General features: G+C 37.1%; 1 protein-coding gene across 7 annotated transcripts in view; it reads left to right on the plus strand.

Moving 5' to 3' along the window:
* Positions 1-16,015, plus strand: part of LOC106058383 (uncharacterized) — a 164,560-nt gene that overhangs the window by 59,685 nt on the left and 88,860 nt on the right. For 2 of the 7 annotated variants that reach the window (XM_056008736.1, XM_056008737.1), the window contains exon 1: positions 4,807-5,170. The exons of 4 other annotated variants lie outside the window; for them this stretch is intronic. The gene's annotated coding sequence lies outside the window, so the exon portion shown is untranslated. Of the gene's footprint in view, positions 1-4,806; positions 5,171-7,656; positions 7,951-16,015 lie in introns of those variants that run through there. One more of the 7 variants, XM_056008743.1, reaches the window with a different exon arrangement.

Genomic DNA, 16,015 nt, shown 5'->3' on the forward strand with positions numbered 1-16,015 from the left:
AAATAAACAACCGAGATTCTGATGCAAAGTAGGAGCTCCTAACTTCTAATTATTTTTTTTAATATATTGATTATGTAATTGGTGATACTTGATCATTAGTAGACACGTAACAATCATGTTTTCATCATAGATATATTTTTATAGGTTAGGTTTTGTTTTATTTTTCTTTATTTTAAATTTAAAACAAAGTAAAATTTAAAAAAAGGATTGATGATGTGGAAGCAGATCTGCATCAGCTTGAGGTCAGGGCGTGGAGACGAAAGGCCCAGGTGAGATCTGAATGGAAGGATGTGTTGAAGCAGGCCAGAGCCCTCCATGGGCTGTAGCGCCACTGGGATGGATGGATGGAAAATAAAAAAATAAATAAATAAATAAATAAAAAACAAAGCAGATCTAAGGAGAACATCACTCTACCAACTACCATATATCTCAGTACTGCAGGAATAAGCTTCTTTTTCTACATAAAATAAATTATTTAATTACCACTAATGTATTAACTAATTGTTTGTTGTTTTTTTTTTATTGATTTGTGTCTTGTCATTGACTATAAATAATTATGTCCAATTTTAACAAGATTGAGAGACAGGAAGCGTGGGAGGGGGGGGGGGAGGCCAGTATGCACTTGCTGTGTTTAAACGCTTAGCACATTTTAGCAAATATTTTTATTTATGCAACGTATGCCTCTTATCCCAGTTTAATAATGAACTATAGTACAAAAAAAAAGTTCTTCATACTAGACATCATCTAGGATAAAACAAAGTTTATTGTTTCTTTGGCCAGTGCAGTCTTTTTCACGTTCATTGAGACTACAGACTGAAGTCAATGGTGTGCAGTCACTGAGACTACAGACTGAAGTCAATGGTGTGCACTCACTGAGACTACAGACTGAAGTCAATGGTGTGCAGTCACTGAGACTACAGACTGAAGTCAATGGTGTGCAGTCACTGAGACTACAGACTGAAGTCAAAGGTGTGCTGTCATTGAGATTACAGACTGAAGTCAATGTTGTCAGTCACTGAGACTACAGACTGAAGTCAATGGTGTGCAGTCATTGAGACTACAGACTGAAGTCAAAGGTATGCAGTCACTGAGACTACAGACTGAAGTCAATGGTGTGCAGTCATTGAGACTACAGACTGAAGTCAAAGGTGTGCAGTCACTGAGACTACAGACTGAAGTCAAAGGTGTGCAGTCACTGAGACTACAGACTGAAGTCAATGTTGTCAGTCACTGAGACTACAGACTGAAGTCAATGGTGTGCAGTCACTGAGACTACAGACTGAAGTCAATGGTGTGCAGTCACTGAGACTACAGACTGAAGTTAAAGGTGTGCAGTCATTGAGACTACAGACTGAAGTCAATGGTGTGCAGTCACTGAGACTACAGACTGAAGTCAAAGGTGTGCAGTCACTGAGACTACAGACTGAAGTCAAAGGTGTGCAGTCACTGAGACTACAGACTGAAGTCAATGGTGTGCAGTCACTGAGACTACAGACTGAAGTCAATGGTGTGCAGTCACTGAGACTACAGACTGAAGTCAATGGTGTGCAGTCACTGAGACTACAGACTGAAGTCAATGGTGTGCAGTCACTGAGACTACAGACTGAAGTCAAAGGTGTGCAGTCACTGAGACTACAGACTGAAGTCAAAGGTGTGCAGTCATTGAGACTAAAGACTGAAGTCAATGGTGTGCAGTCACTGAGACTACAGACTGAAGTCAATGGTGTGCAGTCACTGAGACTACAGACTGAAGTCAAAGGTGTGCAGTCATTGAGACTACAGACTGAAGTCAAAGGTGTGCAGTCAGCTTTTCAGGAATAACAAAACTAACAAAGGATATTCTATTATCCTTCTTTTTCTATCTCTCTATAATGTATACATGAACGACTTTGAAGTAACGACTTTGAGGTAGCGACTTTGAAGTAACGACTTTGAGGTAATGACTTTGAGGTAGCGACTTTGAAGTAACGACTTTGATGACTTTGAATAACCACCGACTTTGGGGTAGCGAGTTTTAACTTCCAGTTTGTTCTATTTATTTTTCTTGTCCTTAAAAAAAACATCCTCTAAATATTATAACAAGGTGAAGGCATCTTGAGATGATTTCAGAGCTGTATGTAGCTCTAGAGACCAACCAAGACAGGAAGTAACACGTCATCACCTCTAGGCCGCTAGTTCGAGCTTTATGTATTACATCTATAAATAGTCACTCTATTTTGTATAATTGAAAGACGGATGATAATTGGCTAGACGCAATGCATTGGTAACAAAAGTGTTTTGTTTACCTGGGGACGTGTCTAAATTAAACAATTAGACGACTTTCAATTGACCTACCTGTAATTAGACTTGGACTTAATACTTGTGTCCTACATCAGATGCTCTAATTAGAACCGTGGGACACTGGCATGCTAATTACTATAATACTGTGATTCAGAAAAACACCTCGTACAGAAAAGAAACTGGGTTTCAACCTAATAACAAAATGGTCAATTACTCCAGATAGTGAAAGTCTTTCAGAGAATTAGATCTCAGTTGGTATTTGAGAATCTGATAGAAAGATAGTTATTACAAAGCTTATATCGGCTCACGCTGATACAAATTGTTTACACGTTATTTCTCACACTTCCTATTCTCGGATCAAGTTGAAACTTTGCACAATTATTCATTGTCGATGACAACACATGAATCAATCAAAAAAATTACCAATAAGTTAATTAATTAGTGATAGTAAATTTGGTTTTACATAAAGGAGGAAGATAAATCTTTCAGTATTAAGAGATATACCACTAAATGTGTTGTTCTTTCCCTTACATCAGGTGTTTTTTTTTTAAGTATTTTTTTTTACTATTTTACTTTTATTGAGAATCATGATTTGGTAAACAAAGAAGCCTGACGATGTTTTCATGATCTCCTCGACTTCTGGGACTAGTGACAGCGCTTAGTGTTTGACAAAGGCAAATGGTTTAGGTCAATGTCTTAATACACAAACTCATTACGTAATTATGTTTGTAACTGTATTGATTCATTTTAATTTCAATGATAAATGAAAACTTTGATATATGGTATACTCTCCGGACATGCGTCTCGATGGTCTCGAGTTTGAATCCTACCCCCCGCAATCCCCCCGCCGTCCCGAGGAATAGTTTGATCTAGGATGTAAAAATCTACAATTCTGAATGAACAATCCCAACAGGTAAATATACAAACGAACATTGAACATCATCTACAAACAACAGTGTCTTTTATCCTTCAGATCTTGTCATCGCGTTATCAGCTTATTAAGTCATAAGATTCAGTGGCGTAGCTAGGAATCTGGCGCCCGGGGGGGGGGGAGGGGCTCGGCCTCTTTAGGGGCACCTGCATTTTTACGTCCGACATCATGAGATAATGGCGTAATATTTAATGTAAAAACAAATTTCGGATTTTCATTACGGGGAACCCTTTAGTGGGGGCCCGATGGGGGATTTTCTAATTTGGACACCCCTCCCCCACCCTATCTACGCCACAAGACTCGTGGTCAATTCTCCCCACCCTAGCTACGCCACAAGACTCTTAGTCCATTCTCTGCTGGTGAGTAACCACTAAATACAGCTTCATAACCAATACAGCTCTTTCTTTTTTTAGGTATTGCTGCTGCATGCAATAACGTATTGCACAAAAGTAAGTCACTTGAAAGACATTGACTCGTTGAGAAATTTTTAAAATTATTTTTTTCAAAATGGAAAAACAAACAAACCCGTATTCTACTTTGGAACAATATTGACAGTTATTACTTTGACATGTGTTTGTATATGTGTGTGTTTGAGTGAAAGATGTGTGTGTGTGTGTGTGTGAGGTAAAGGGGGGGGGTCAATCTTGACACGATTAAGAACCCTTGTAATTTGTTCGCGTTTCTCTTCAGCTCCAATGGGTGAAACTATTGAACCAGTGCCGTGGCGAAGAAAACTTGCCCCCCCCCCTTCTCTCTCTCTCTCTCTCTCTCTCTCTCTCATCTCCAGCTGTCCAGATGTCCCGGCTCCCAGGGTTTTACTTTAATATCCTGTAATGATGACCAGGGCGCCCAAGCTCCCAATCCGCCACGCACATTTCAACAAATCGGGGCAAATGGAACTTTAATTGGGAGCAGCCTCCCTGGGGAGAACTAATTGATAGAGAGAGCACAACCAAATATTTGCCATTGTTTGTTTTGTTTCAAAAAATAATATTTTTTAAATGTAAGGTTAAGTTGTGCTGATTAGGAAACAGGTTTCGTTGTAACTAGGTCAGATGCATTCTGTCCTATTCCGACCTGTTGTGCTAGGTTGGAGTGTTGAATACTGGGAAGTCGGCGATACAAGTTTAAGTCGGAAAGCTTTATTTATTTAGGGAAATATAATCAGTATAAATGTATTAGTTCTAGACCAATATAAATCTTACTTTTTATTCTTCGGACTCTTAGTCAAGCATTGTTATTATTATAATTATATAAAGGTTTAAGTTATGCTGATTAGGAAACATGTTTGGTTGTAAGATGGAGGTTTGGTCTAGCATGCAAAAATCTGTAATTCTGGAGGAATATCCGAAACAAATAAAACAAATCAACAAGAACATCAAAACTTTCTTAATAAGAAACGTCTGTCTCCATCCAGCAAGTGTTATTGTAGGTCTATGTCCAGTACCTGTCAGCTGACTTGCGTAGTGCAGTCTGCTGGGTTAGTAAGAAGAAAAAAAAAAGGTGTAGACCTAGTTCTGTTACGGCTTTCCTAACTACAAAACTAGACCAAAGAAAAGCTATGGTCGCCCCGATAACACTGCCACATGTGTGTGTGTGTGTGTGTCTCAGTGGTGTGAATGTGTGTGCGCTCTTGTGTGAAACACACCTTGTGTTGTCTATCGACTTAGCCGTGATGCTACAGATAGATGTGTTGATTCACTAAGCTAATAAAGTCGTTTGATTTTTTTTTTTTTATGTTAATGTAAAGAAACGAACAATGTAACACGACCTAACAGGTGGTTCAGACTCTTATTCACGTCAGTGACACTGTGTGGCTGTGATTCAGTATTTCTTGTGGATATAGATCTACGTGGAAGCTAGTGGAATTAATATCCAATCAAAAGTTGATTAGTGCAGTGTATCAACACCTGTGTTGTTGTTTTTTTAGAAGCATTGCAAGGTTGTTTGTGTTCCTTGGTAAATCTGGTGATGTTATCGAGTTTTTAAATAGAGGACTGTAATTAATCTTAGAATATGTCCATAAATATATGCTTGATAGATGACTAGCATTTATTGCTATAATTGTGATTAAACTATTTTTATTTTGATTAACTAACATCACGTGGTACCATTTAAGTTTACTTTACTTTTGAACTTCTCTCTTTCGTTCTCTCTAAAGAGCTGTTTCCTGTCTCTCTTTTTCTCTCTATTTTTTTTATTCTCTTTCTGAATCTTCCACTCTCTGACTAACTTTGTCTGTCTGTCTGTCTGTATCTATCTATCTATATATCTATCTACCTAACTATCTATCTTTACATATATATCTATCATCTCTTTCTAATCTATCTCTCCTATTGTTCCATTGTCTGACTGTTCACACCTACATTGTTTGTCAACTGTAATAAACTTTGTCCACTCCCTATCGAGCCATTAGAACAGTTTAAAACTGTAAATAGTGAACTCTCCTTGACTGACTCTTGTACCAGGTTAGGGATTATGCAGTAAGCTTTATCGATTCTTAAGTCTAGCGTTTCTAACCATTCAATCTGAACCATCCAACCTAAGCCATATACACAGCTCCGCCGGGGTCACTTGGTGAACCTTTTTTCCCCCCCTTTCAAACGACTGTCTTAGCCTGGGCGCTATACAAAGCTCAAATATTGCATAGAAATGACGTATTAGCGTAGAGATGTATTGAATAAATCAACATATAATTAGTGTGTGCATAGAGTGATGTTTAACTTAGTTCGTAGGTCCTTGCGAAAAGCTTAAATTAGTTTCATAAAAGTCAATAACATGAACTTATCAAAGAAATAAAAAGCAAACAGAGTCACCATACAACATTAATTCGAATTAAACGAGAGAGGGAGACTACAAGAATGCGTATTAATTTTGGAAAAATCTTTTTTATTTATATAAGCACTCGATAAATAAAGCTGCATTAACAGGCAGAAAAAAAAAGTTTCTTTTAGCTGTAGTTGACAATACAACGGCGTGCTATTTAATTTTCAAAATAGGCTTATTTCGTTAGACACATAATTCCATCGTAAGATAAGTTTTATTGTGTTCTTGTAATTGCTTCTAAATGAGTCGCACTTATATAAAGTTTAACTTAGCAGACTTATAGATCACCTTCAATAATTCGTCTATCTTATCTGTTGTACTCCGTGGCCTTGATATCTCTATAGCTACAGGTAAAGTGAGGACAAATATTGCTTCGCTGACCGGCTGCTAGATAGTGATGAGATTTGGGAAACTTCAAAAATAGGGTTTAGATCCGCTACGCTTCAGTACCTTCATATACTTTTATCTTTCATCAAGTCACGCATACTATTGTTCTCCTTCTGTCACCTGTCATTCTCTCCCTCCCTCCTTCTCTCTCTCCCTTCTTCTCTCTCTCTCTCTCTCTCTCTCTCTCTCTCTCTTTTTCTCTCTCTCATTCACATACTTATCTCATTTTAATGCAGGTATCCTTTGCAATCTGTTTCAATTTGTTCTTCTGTCACTCGCTATCTCCAGAGCCTCTTGAAATGTTTGCTAAAGCTTCTTGTGCACCAGAAAACTGTTGGCCACTTCTCTGCACTCCCAATGTAGGCCAACGTCTTGTTGCGCAACGTTGGCCTTTAGATGTCAGTTTTAAAATGGTTCCTGATTGCTGCAAGAACTGGCCTGAATATAATCATGAACATCTTTCTGTCTCGAGGCTTCCTCATCGAGAGGCGGAAGCTCTTTTAGAAACATGCTACGGAATATGTAGCTGTGATACATAGAAAGGTGACCATCAAAGCTGTGTCACCAAGAAAGATGGACCATAGTAGAAAATAGAGCCAGATGGTCCAAGTTGTGACCTCCTCCACGAGATGTAACCAGTGTAGAACTTGTATGTCTTCAGCTCTTTGTTTTGGAGTTAAAAGTTTAAAAATTGTTTAAAGTCTAAAAGTGACAAAACAAAAAACAAAAGTGAAGAAAGATTGGAACTGTTAAAAGGTCAATCGGCGTTTCAAAAACAATTTTACGAGACTCCATGACATGCGGGAGAAACCAATGAGTAACATAAGAACAAAGATGGAGATAAATGACTCCAATAGTTCAGAGATCTATTTACCTCAGACTAGCTGAGATCAGTAGAGGACTGAGACATGTAAACTTGTGAGACACATAAACACACAAAAAACAGAATCGGCTTTGTGATAGAAGAAACAATATTTATAATAAGATAATCTACTGTTGTAAAAATGTATATAACAATCCTGTCATTTAAATTTTGACTTTTCTGATTGATATAATCGAACTGTTACCATCTGTTCCGGAAACAGTCAACTACCTTCTTTTCCTTACTCCCATTTATGTCTGGCCTAGTTGGACTTAAATTGGACATAACCCTACAAGTTTGAACACGTATGGTAATCAAAACATCAGAATGATAAAACATGAACATTTCTAAACCATCTTTTAGTAACCCGCATCTGTCTATTGCGTCTGTGTGTGAAATATCGAGTGTGTGCGGTGTGTCAACTGTATCTTTTTCATGTCTCCTCCCTGGTGTGTATATGTACCGACGTGCGTGTGTGTCTTCTTTACTAGGGGAACTTTCTTTTATACCCCCCTCCTTCATCTTAATATGTGTCATTCATAAGTCAGCGGTAGGGTCCCGATCTAGAACGTATTTCCTGTGACTATAAGGCCCGCGTTTTAATTGTTTTGGGTCTGGGTTTCCCCAGGATAAAGTCGCTTAGGTCTAACCTCTGAGACGTAAGGTAAGCTATGCAGTTTTGTTGTTCTTTGATAACTTTGATACATGACGAGAAACTGTGTAATTTACTCTTTGATAACTTTGATATACGACTAGAAACTGTGTAATTTACTCTTTGATAACTTTGATACACGACGAGAAACTGTGCAATTTACTCTTTGATAACTTTGATACATGACGAGAAACTGTGCAATTTACTCTTTGATAACTTTGATACAGGACAAAGTAGATGACGAGTAGCTAGGCGATGGACTCTTTGATAACTTTGATACAGGACAAAGCAGATGACGAGTAGTTAGGCGATGGACTCTTTGATAACTTTGATACAGTACAAAGCAGATGACGAGTAGTTAGGCGATGGACTCTTTGATAACTTTGATACAGTACAAAGCAGATGACGAGTAGTTAGGCGATGGACTCTTTGATAACTTTGATACAGGACAAAGCAGATGACGAGTAGTTAGGCGATGGACTCTTTGATAACTTTGATACAGTACAAAGCAGATGACGAGTAGCTAGGCGATGGACTCTTTGATAACTTTGATACAGGACAAAGCAGATGACGAGTAGTTAGGCGATGGACTCTTTGATAACTTTGATACAGTACAAAGTAGATGACGAGTAGTTAGGCGATGGACTCTTTGATAACTTTGATACAGGACAAAGCAGATGACGAGTAGTTAGGCGATGGACTCTTTGATAACTTTGATACAGGACAAAGCAGATGACGCGTCTCGTTTATCTAAATGTTTACCTCATTCTATTTTATTCCAGAAGTCTACGAGATGTAGTTCTATGTCTTGTATCTCTCCGATTCATTAAACATGGGTACCATCACTACCATCACTACCATTGGCTTTAATATGCAATGTTGTTGTTTTCTTTAACTAGTGTTATAATCCATTTTTCTTTTTATCTCTTTCTCTCCTCTTCTCTTTTTATCTCTTTCTCCCACTTCTCTTTTTATCTCTTTCTCTCCGCTTCTCTTGTTATCTCTTTCTCCCACTTATCTTTTTATCTCTTTCTCTCCGCTTCTCTTTTTATCTCTTTCTCCCACTTCTCTTTTTATCTCTTTCTCCCACTTCTCTTTTTATCTCATTCTCTCTACATCTCCCTCCCTCTATCTCTTTCCTCTCTTATTTAATAAATAAAAAGAAACTCATATCTCAGTGAAACTAAACTAAAAAGTGAAACAAATAACTCTGAAACGTTGACATTGAACACCTTAACACGTCATGCAGCAAATTACCAAGTCATTTAACACCTCACTAAGTCACTAAACACCTCATTAAGTCACTAAACTCATCACCTAGTGACCCAACGCCTCACTAATGCCATACTGAGTCCCTCAGCGCCTCACTAATCTTCAACTCCTCAGTCATTCAGAACCTCACCAAGTCAGTTAACACCTCACTAAGTCATTCAACGCTTACCTATGTCACGCTTCACTTAACTCTAATTGCTAGTCAGTCTCCTACAGTCGTAGAACGATTATAGTTCATCTCGAAAACTGTTTTTCTTGTGACTGCAGACTTAACTCTGATTCTTTTTTAAGTCAAGACTTTGAGTCTGGTGCCACGTCACTTGCACCTACTGACAGCTGACTGTCACGTGACTGACATCATTAACAAACGATTTTGAGAGTAAACAGTTTAGCTTCTAAACCTCCTTGTTTCTTTTTCAAATGTTTTCCTCCTGCTAGAGTTCAGGCAACAATCATTTACCTTAAAATAAGCATACACACACACACACATGTTGCTCGTAAAACGCACTCACGCTCGCTCATGCTGGTGTTTTGAAGTGCTCATCTTTTTCACAATAGAGGGAAATCAAGCAGATATGTCTGAACTCATTCCCAACGTTAGACCAGGCTGTATTGAGCTGAACTCCCCGCTGAGCGGCATCCATCGCTGTGGTCATAATGGCATGACAACTTGTCGTCTGCAGCCATTATCGTATCGTTTGAGGTTGTTTAGAAAAGCTGGCTCCGGTTTTATTGTCCAGATTATTGTTTTATTTATTCATGTTTTTACAGTCATTTAGACTCTTCGTGTTATGCCAGCCTCTGGGTTGAAACGACACTTAATGGTGAGATGAAATTCCGTGATATTTCAGTTTCAGTTTCGTTTAGCATGTAAGTAAACAAGGCGACGAGTTTAAACTGAATATCTGTAAGTACCATTGCGTAGATCTGTAAGTACCATTGGGTAGATCTAACGGTTTTAAACCCTCGGTGAGTCAGTTCAGGTACATGACTTGGTACATGCCTCCTATGGACATTGTGATATTAATGCGCCATTAAGACTATTATTTGTGTGATGTGCTTCTAACTAGGTTATTATGACATTGTAATGTGCTCATATTTTTATGTAAGTAGGTCACGTGTGTGGACTGGCCCATATTGAAAAAGAGAGCTTCATTTGCGACGTGTGACACCAGGTATAAGCTAATGTGCACATCTATAGTCGGCCTTTAGTTTCACAGATAAAGTACCGAAGCACGTGTGGTTGGTAAAGTTGGAAATGAGTGACATTGCTGGAACAGAAGAGTTTATATATATTTATAGGCTTATATAAAATGTAAGAAAAAATGATGTTTACAGCAGTTGGGTTTGCTAACAAATGGGATTTAGCCCGTAGGATATTGTTCACTTTAATTTGTATTTCTGGCTGGCTCCTATTATAAATACCTACAATATCACTTTAATTTGTATTTCTGGCTGGCTCCTATTATAAATACCTACAATATCACTTTAATTTGTATTTCTGGCTGGCTCCTATTATAAATACCTACAATATCACTTTAATTTGTATTTCTGGCTGGCTCCTATTATAAATACCTACAATATCACTTTAATTTGTATTTCTGGCTGGCTCCTATTATAAATACCTACAATATCACTTTAATTTGTATTTCTGGCTGGCTCCTATTATAAATACCTACAATATCACTTTAATTTGTATTTCTGGCTGGCTCCTATTATAAATACCTACAATATCACTTTAATTTGTATTTCTGGCTGGCTCCTATTATAAATACCTACAATATCACTTTAATTTGTATTTCTGGCTGGCTCCTATTATAAATACCTACAATATCACTTTAATTTGTATTTCTGGCTGGCTTCTATTATAAATACCTACAATGTCACGAATTTGTGTTAAATATTAGAGCGAGCATAACTTCTTTGCAAGACAGTTGAAAATCACTGGAGCAGGGGCTTGGGGGGCGGCTGATTACAAATCTGGTGTAGCACAAGACTGAACTGGAATTTGTTTTCTTCTTTTCGTTTAAAAAGCTGGTGAAAAAAGCGGTGCGCAATTCACAAAGGTTATGACATTAATCAATGTCATTTAGTGAATGAAGACTTTCTTTTGGAGACTTCGTCCCCGCAAAAGTCTCCTTTTTTTTTTTTTTAACATTAAATTATTTTTTTTTTCCATAGACTGGATTGTACTATTTGGAAGGATCTGGGGAAAAAAATTGGGTTGGGGGTTGCTTAGCCTGTATGGCGACGTTTTCTGCTGTTTCATAATGTATGTTATATGTAGAGTAAACAATTATTAACATATGCCCATAATCGCCTATCGACGTAGTCACCTACCCACCCGTTTATTCGCCCGAGTCTGACACTCAATGTAGCACATAAAAAAGAAAGCCCTGAGCATTGCATATTCTTTTAAAAAATATTCTTTCAATAGCCCAATATCAAAAGACCGCGGGTTACACATTTATGGCTAAAAGAAAATCGTCTGCCGAGGATAGACGTTGACGCGAAAAGAAAATCTAAATCGACAACCGGCGGATAATGGTTATGTCTGTGTTAGCTGTGGCAAAACATGTAGGTCGCACGGAAAATACTTTAGTCTTGATTAATATTCGGACTCGACGACAATCCTTATTATTATCAAAATCAGGATATGAGAATGATGGAGTTAATCAATTTATGAAACTGCCTTTCCTTAAAGACATTCGAGTTGTCTTTTGTCAAGTGACATTTCAAGTGACATGACAAATCTCCCCACGTATCATCTTGTGTATCTCATACGTTATCTTAAAAAAAAAATGTTTTATATGTAGATTCAAAGACTCTGCATTCTTTTATTACCATGTAGACATAAACTGTGACTAATTATATGTAAAAATAAACTGTCACTAATTCTATGTAGAAATAAACTGTGACCAATTCTATTTAGAAATAAACTGTCACTAATTCCATGTAGAAATAAACTGTCACTAATTCCATGTAGAACTAAACTGTCACTTATTCTATGTAGAAATACACTGTCACTAATTCTATGTAAGAATGTCATCCGAGTCGTCCCTCTGATATATCCCGGGTGTCATGAGCTATACGGATTGCCTTTTGTAAGGGCAATGTCATGCCAGGTTCAGGTACCATGAAAATGAATGTTTTGGCTCTTTGGTTTTGGTGACGTCCTTGTTAGTTATTAAGTCCAAATTCGGAAGCAGACACGATGTAGAAGATGACATTCATTTGTGTTACTGAATTCATGATCTGGTGGAACAGAAATAACATTCGTACTGCCATTGGCGTGTCTGTAAATACTGTCGAAACACTATCTCTGTAATAATGTAGTTTACTGTGTCAAAGATAGTTATCCATACTTCGCCTTATTTGTCAAATTGTCACTTAAGTATGCAACATGTATGTTGTGAATACGCATTGGAAAAGTAATTCAGTAATTCAAAGTAATTTACATAAATGATTTACCAAATTGCATTACTTCAGGAAGAAAAGTCAGATTATTTGCAGACGATTGCATAATATATAGAACAATAAAAACAACACAAGACACAGATATTTTACAAAGAGAATTAGATGAATTACAGAAATGGGAATCAAATTGGAGCATGTCTTTCCACCCAGAAAAATGTCAGTTGTTAAGAGTAACAAAAAAAACTAAAACAAATTAATTCCACTTATCTTATTCATAGCAAACCAGTAACACAGACTAAAAACGCAAAATACCTAGGTGTTATAATAAATGAAAAACTGTCATGGAATCTACATATTGATGAAACTATAAAAAAAATCAAACAAAGCGTTAGGATTTATTAAAAGAAATTTCTATAAATCAAATAAGAACATAAAACTAAAATGTTATTTAACCTTGGTTAGGCCAATAATAGAATAAGCATCCTCCGTTTGGGACCCCTCAACTCAAGAAAACATTAAGAAACTGGAACAGACACAAAAAATAGAGCAGTGAGATTCATAACAAACGAATATTCACATTTGACTAGAGTAACACCTTTAGTAAAATCACTAAATTTAGAAAGCCTTCAGGACAGAAGGCTCAAAAGTAAAGTAGAAATCATACATAAAACACTGAACCATAATCTTCAAATACAAAAACAAAATTTAATAAAATACTCTAACTGACACAAAGATAAAGGCACTTTCCTCGTACCATATGCTAGGACAAATTTGTACAAATACTCCTTCTTCCCTAGTGCTATTAGAGCATGGAATGGGTTGCCTGAGCTAGCCAGGAAAACCAGTGACTTGGCTGAATTTAAGTCATTGGTTAATATGCATGACTTAATGCATGACGCGTAGGATGTAAGCATCTTCTTTTTTGAAGTAACGTCTGTATTATATAAGATAAGATAAGATAAATGCAAGTATGAATAATAACCCTTTTTTGAGCTCACATTTCTTTATCTGTAAGCGAAAAAGGAATGTACGAATGGGGGTCGCCGCATAGTGGGAAATTATATTAGGAAGTCGATAAACTAAAAAGGTTGAGAACCGCCGCTTTGGACTTAAAATGTTATTGTGTGCCTCCTCGGACCACATGGTAAAGAACTGATATAATCTGAACCACTGTTTGAGACTCACAAAACTGGTACCATGTGACCCACTGTTTGAGACTCAAATATTTGTTTTTAGTAACAAGTTAATTGCTCTCTTACTGTTGACTGTGTGGTCACTGAAAGTCTATTTACTTTTTATTAGACCCATTACAAGAACTCTTACACATGTCTGGGTCATGGGGAAATTAGATCTAGGGAGAAAATGGCTTCGCAGTTATAGGATTTCATTTCAATGCCTGGCTTAGAACGTACATGGTTGAGTGACTTTATGACCTACGTAGGAGTTCATGTTTCGGTATAGACCCGGGGTCGGCAACCTGCGGCTCGCGAGCCACATGCGGCTCTTTGGATGTGAAGCTGCGGCTCTTTCGTTCCATACGCAAATATTATTTATTTTATCGAAATTTTTGTTTTTTCAAAAAGTTCTGAATCGTTTAACGAGGATTAGGCACCGATTCTATCTTCAGCCACTTGTTCTCGCTTTTCACCACACCCCTCCCCCATTACACGCGTCGTCACTGTAATCAGTCCGTCGGAAGCTCTTGAATGACGCCGTCGTCTAAAGCTTCTATGTACGCTTTGATTCGCTTTCGGCTGTGACGTATAGTTTATTGTTTCAGGTAAATGAGTTAGAAGCGAATTATCTTCTCAAAGCTAGAAGCAATCTACAAGTAATGCTGATCTGGCAAACGTTGGGGTACCAGTACGTACCACTAGAAACTGCACAAAAAGGCAAACCATTTACATATGGTATGTCAAAGATTGCTTTATACGTGCATCTGGAAAACATTTTCATGATTTCGAAAAAAAAAACTTGAAAAAAATCAAAGCTAAAACAATACAAGATAGAAGAGCTAAAATGTCTTCAAATGTAACATATTTGCAGGTGGAATATATTCAATATTCTTCTGTCTTGTCACTTGCTATAGTTGAATTGGCAACATAAAAGACAGGATAGGTTGACCCTTTTGTCATGTATGTCTTCCCAAGTTCCAAAAGAAGAACGTGGATTGCTACCGCTCTGGAGACAAACTAGAAGGGATGATAGAGCGTATGCCGAGCAAAAAATACATTGAAGACATTAAAATCGTTTAAATAACAAGGAGCAACTACGATTCTTCAAAGCAAAATAAATTGCGAAATTCTTACGTTTCACTGAATAATACACCAAGAAGCGCTTTTAGACCAAACGATTCAGGCCAGAATAGTTGAGGTCATAAGTTCGGTAAGATTGTTATTAGCATCTTGTCAAAAGCACTTAACCGTCGTCAGTTTAAAGAATTCTTAAGCGAAATGGAAACTCCGTATTCCGATCTCCTTCACAATAAAGTGTGAGATGGCTTTCTAAAGGTAAGGTGTTGAAACGTTTTGGCTTGTGCTTGAAGGAATTAACAGCGAAATTAAATGAGCTGAATATTAAACAAGAAGGAAATGGAAACCCAGCCGATGTTTGGGTAGAAGATTAGCCTTTTTTTTTTTTTTTAAAATTATTGCAGAAGAGCGGTAAGTTACTTTTTTTTTCAATGTCTAAAGAAATATCGCGATAATATCAATGCAACTGTTGACACGAATTACTTCAGCATAGTTACAAAAAAAATAATTCAAAGATGAATTTGTTGACAGTTTTCTAAGACAATAACAGGAAGATACAAACTAACAATACCACTCTAGCATTACTAGTTAATCAACACATATAGTTAAGACATCCACATTGATCCAGTTGAAATTGATATTGGATTTCTAGAAATGCCATTGAGTGAAAGTAAAACTTTGTGGAGTTGAAAATTTAAAGAGTTGAAAAGCAAGTTGGAAAAGTTGAAAGTCCAGAAATGCATGTACGTAACGTAACGCAACAAGTGGACATCTATTAAAAAAAAATGCCGCGAGTTGATTCGGCGCAAGAAATAATCCTCCAGTTTGCAACATTGAGGTGAAGAATTAGGCATTTCGAGTGTTATATTCGGATCTACATATTCGTCCAAGCAAGCGTTCTCTTGTATGATATTATTAAAAGTAAGAAGTAACAAACAAATGAAAAGAGTCGTGTTTCAAACTAAAAAACAAGTTATGAGCCAAATGTATACAAAATTTCTAAAACCAAAGCCATCGCTCCCATTGAATTTGTTTAATTGCTTGTTATTGAAGTACAAGTTAGTGTAGCAAATAAATGTTTAACTGCTTGATTTGCTACCAACATAAACAAAACAATTATCTAATAATGCCATATA

Source organism: Biomphalaria glabrata, chromosome 13, assembly GCF_947242115.1.
Source record: "Biomphalaria glabrata chromosome 13, xgBioGlab47.1, whole genome shotgun sequence".
Classification (NCBI taxonomy): Eukaryota; Metazoa; Mollusca; class Gastropoda; family Planorbidae; genus Biomphalaria; species Biomphalaria glabrata.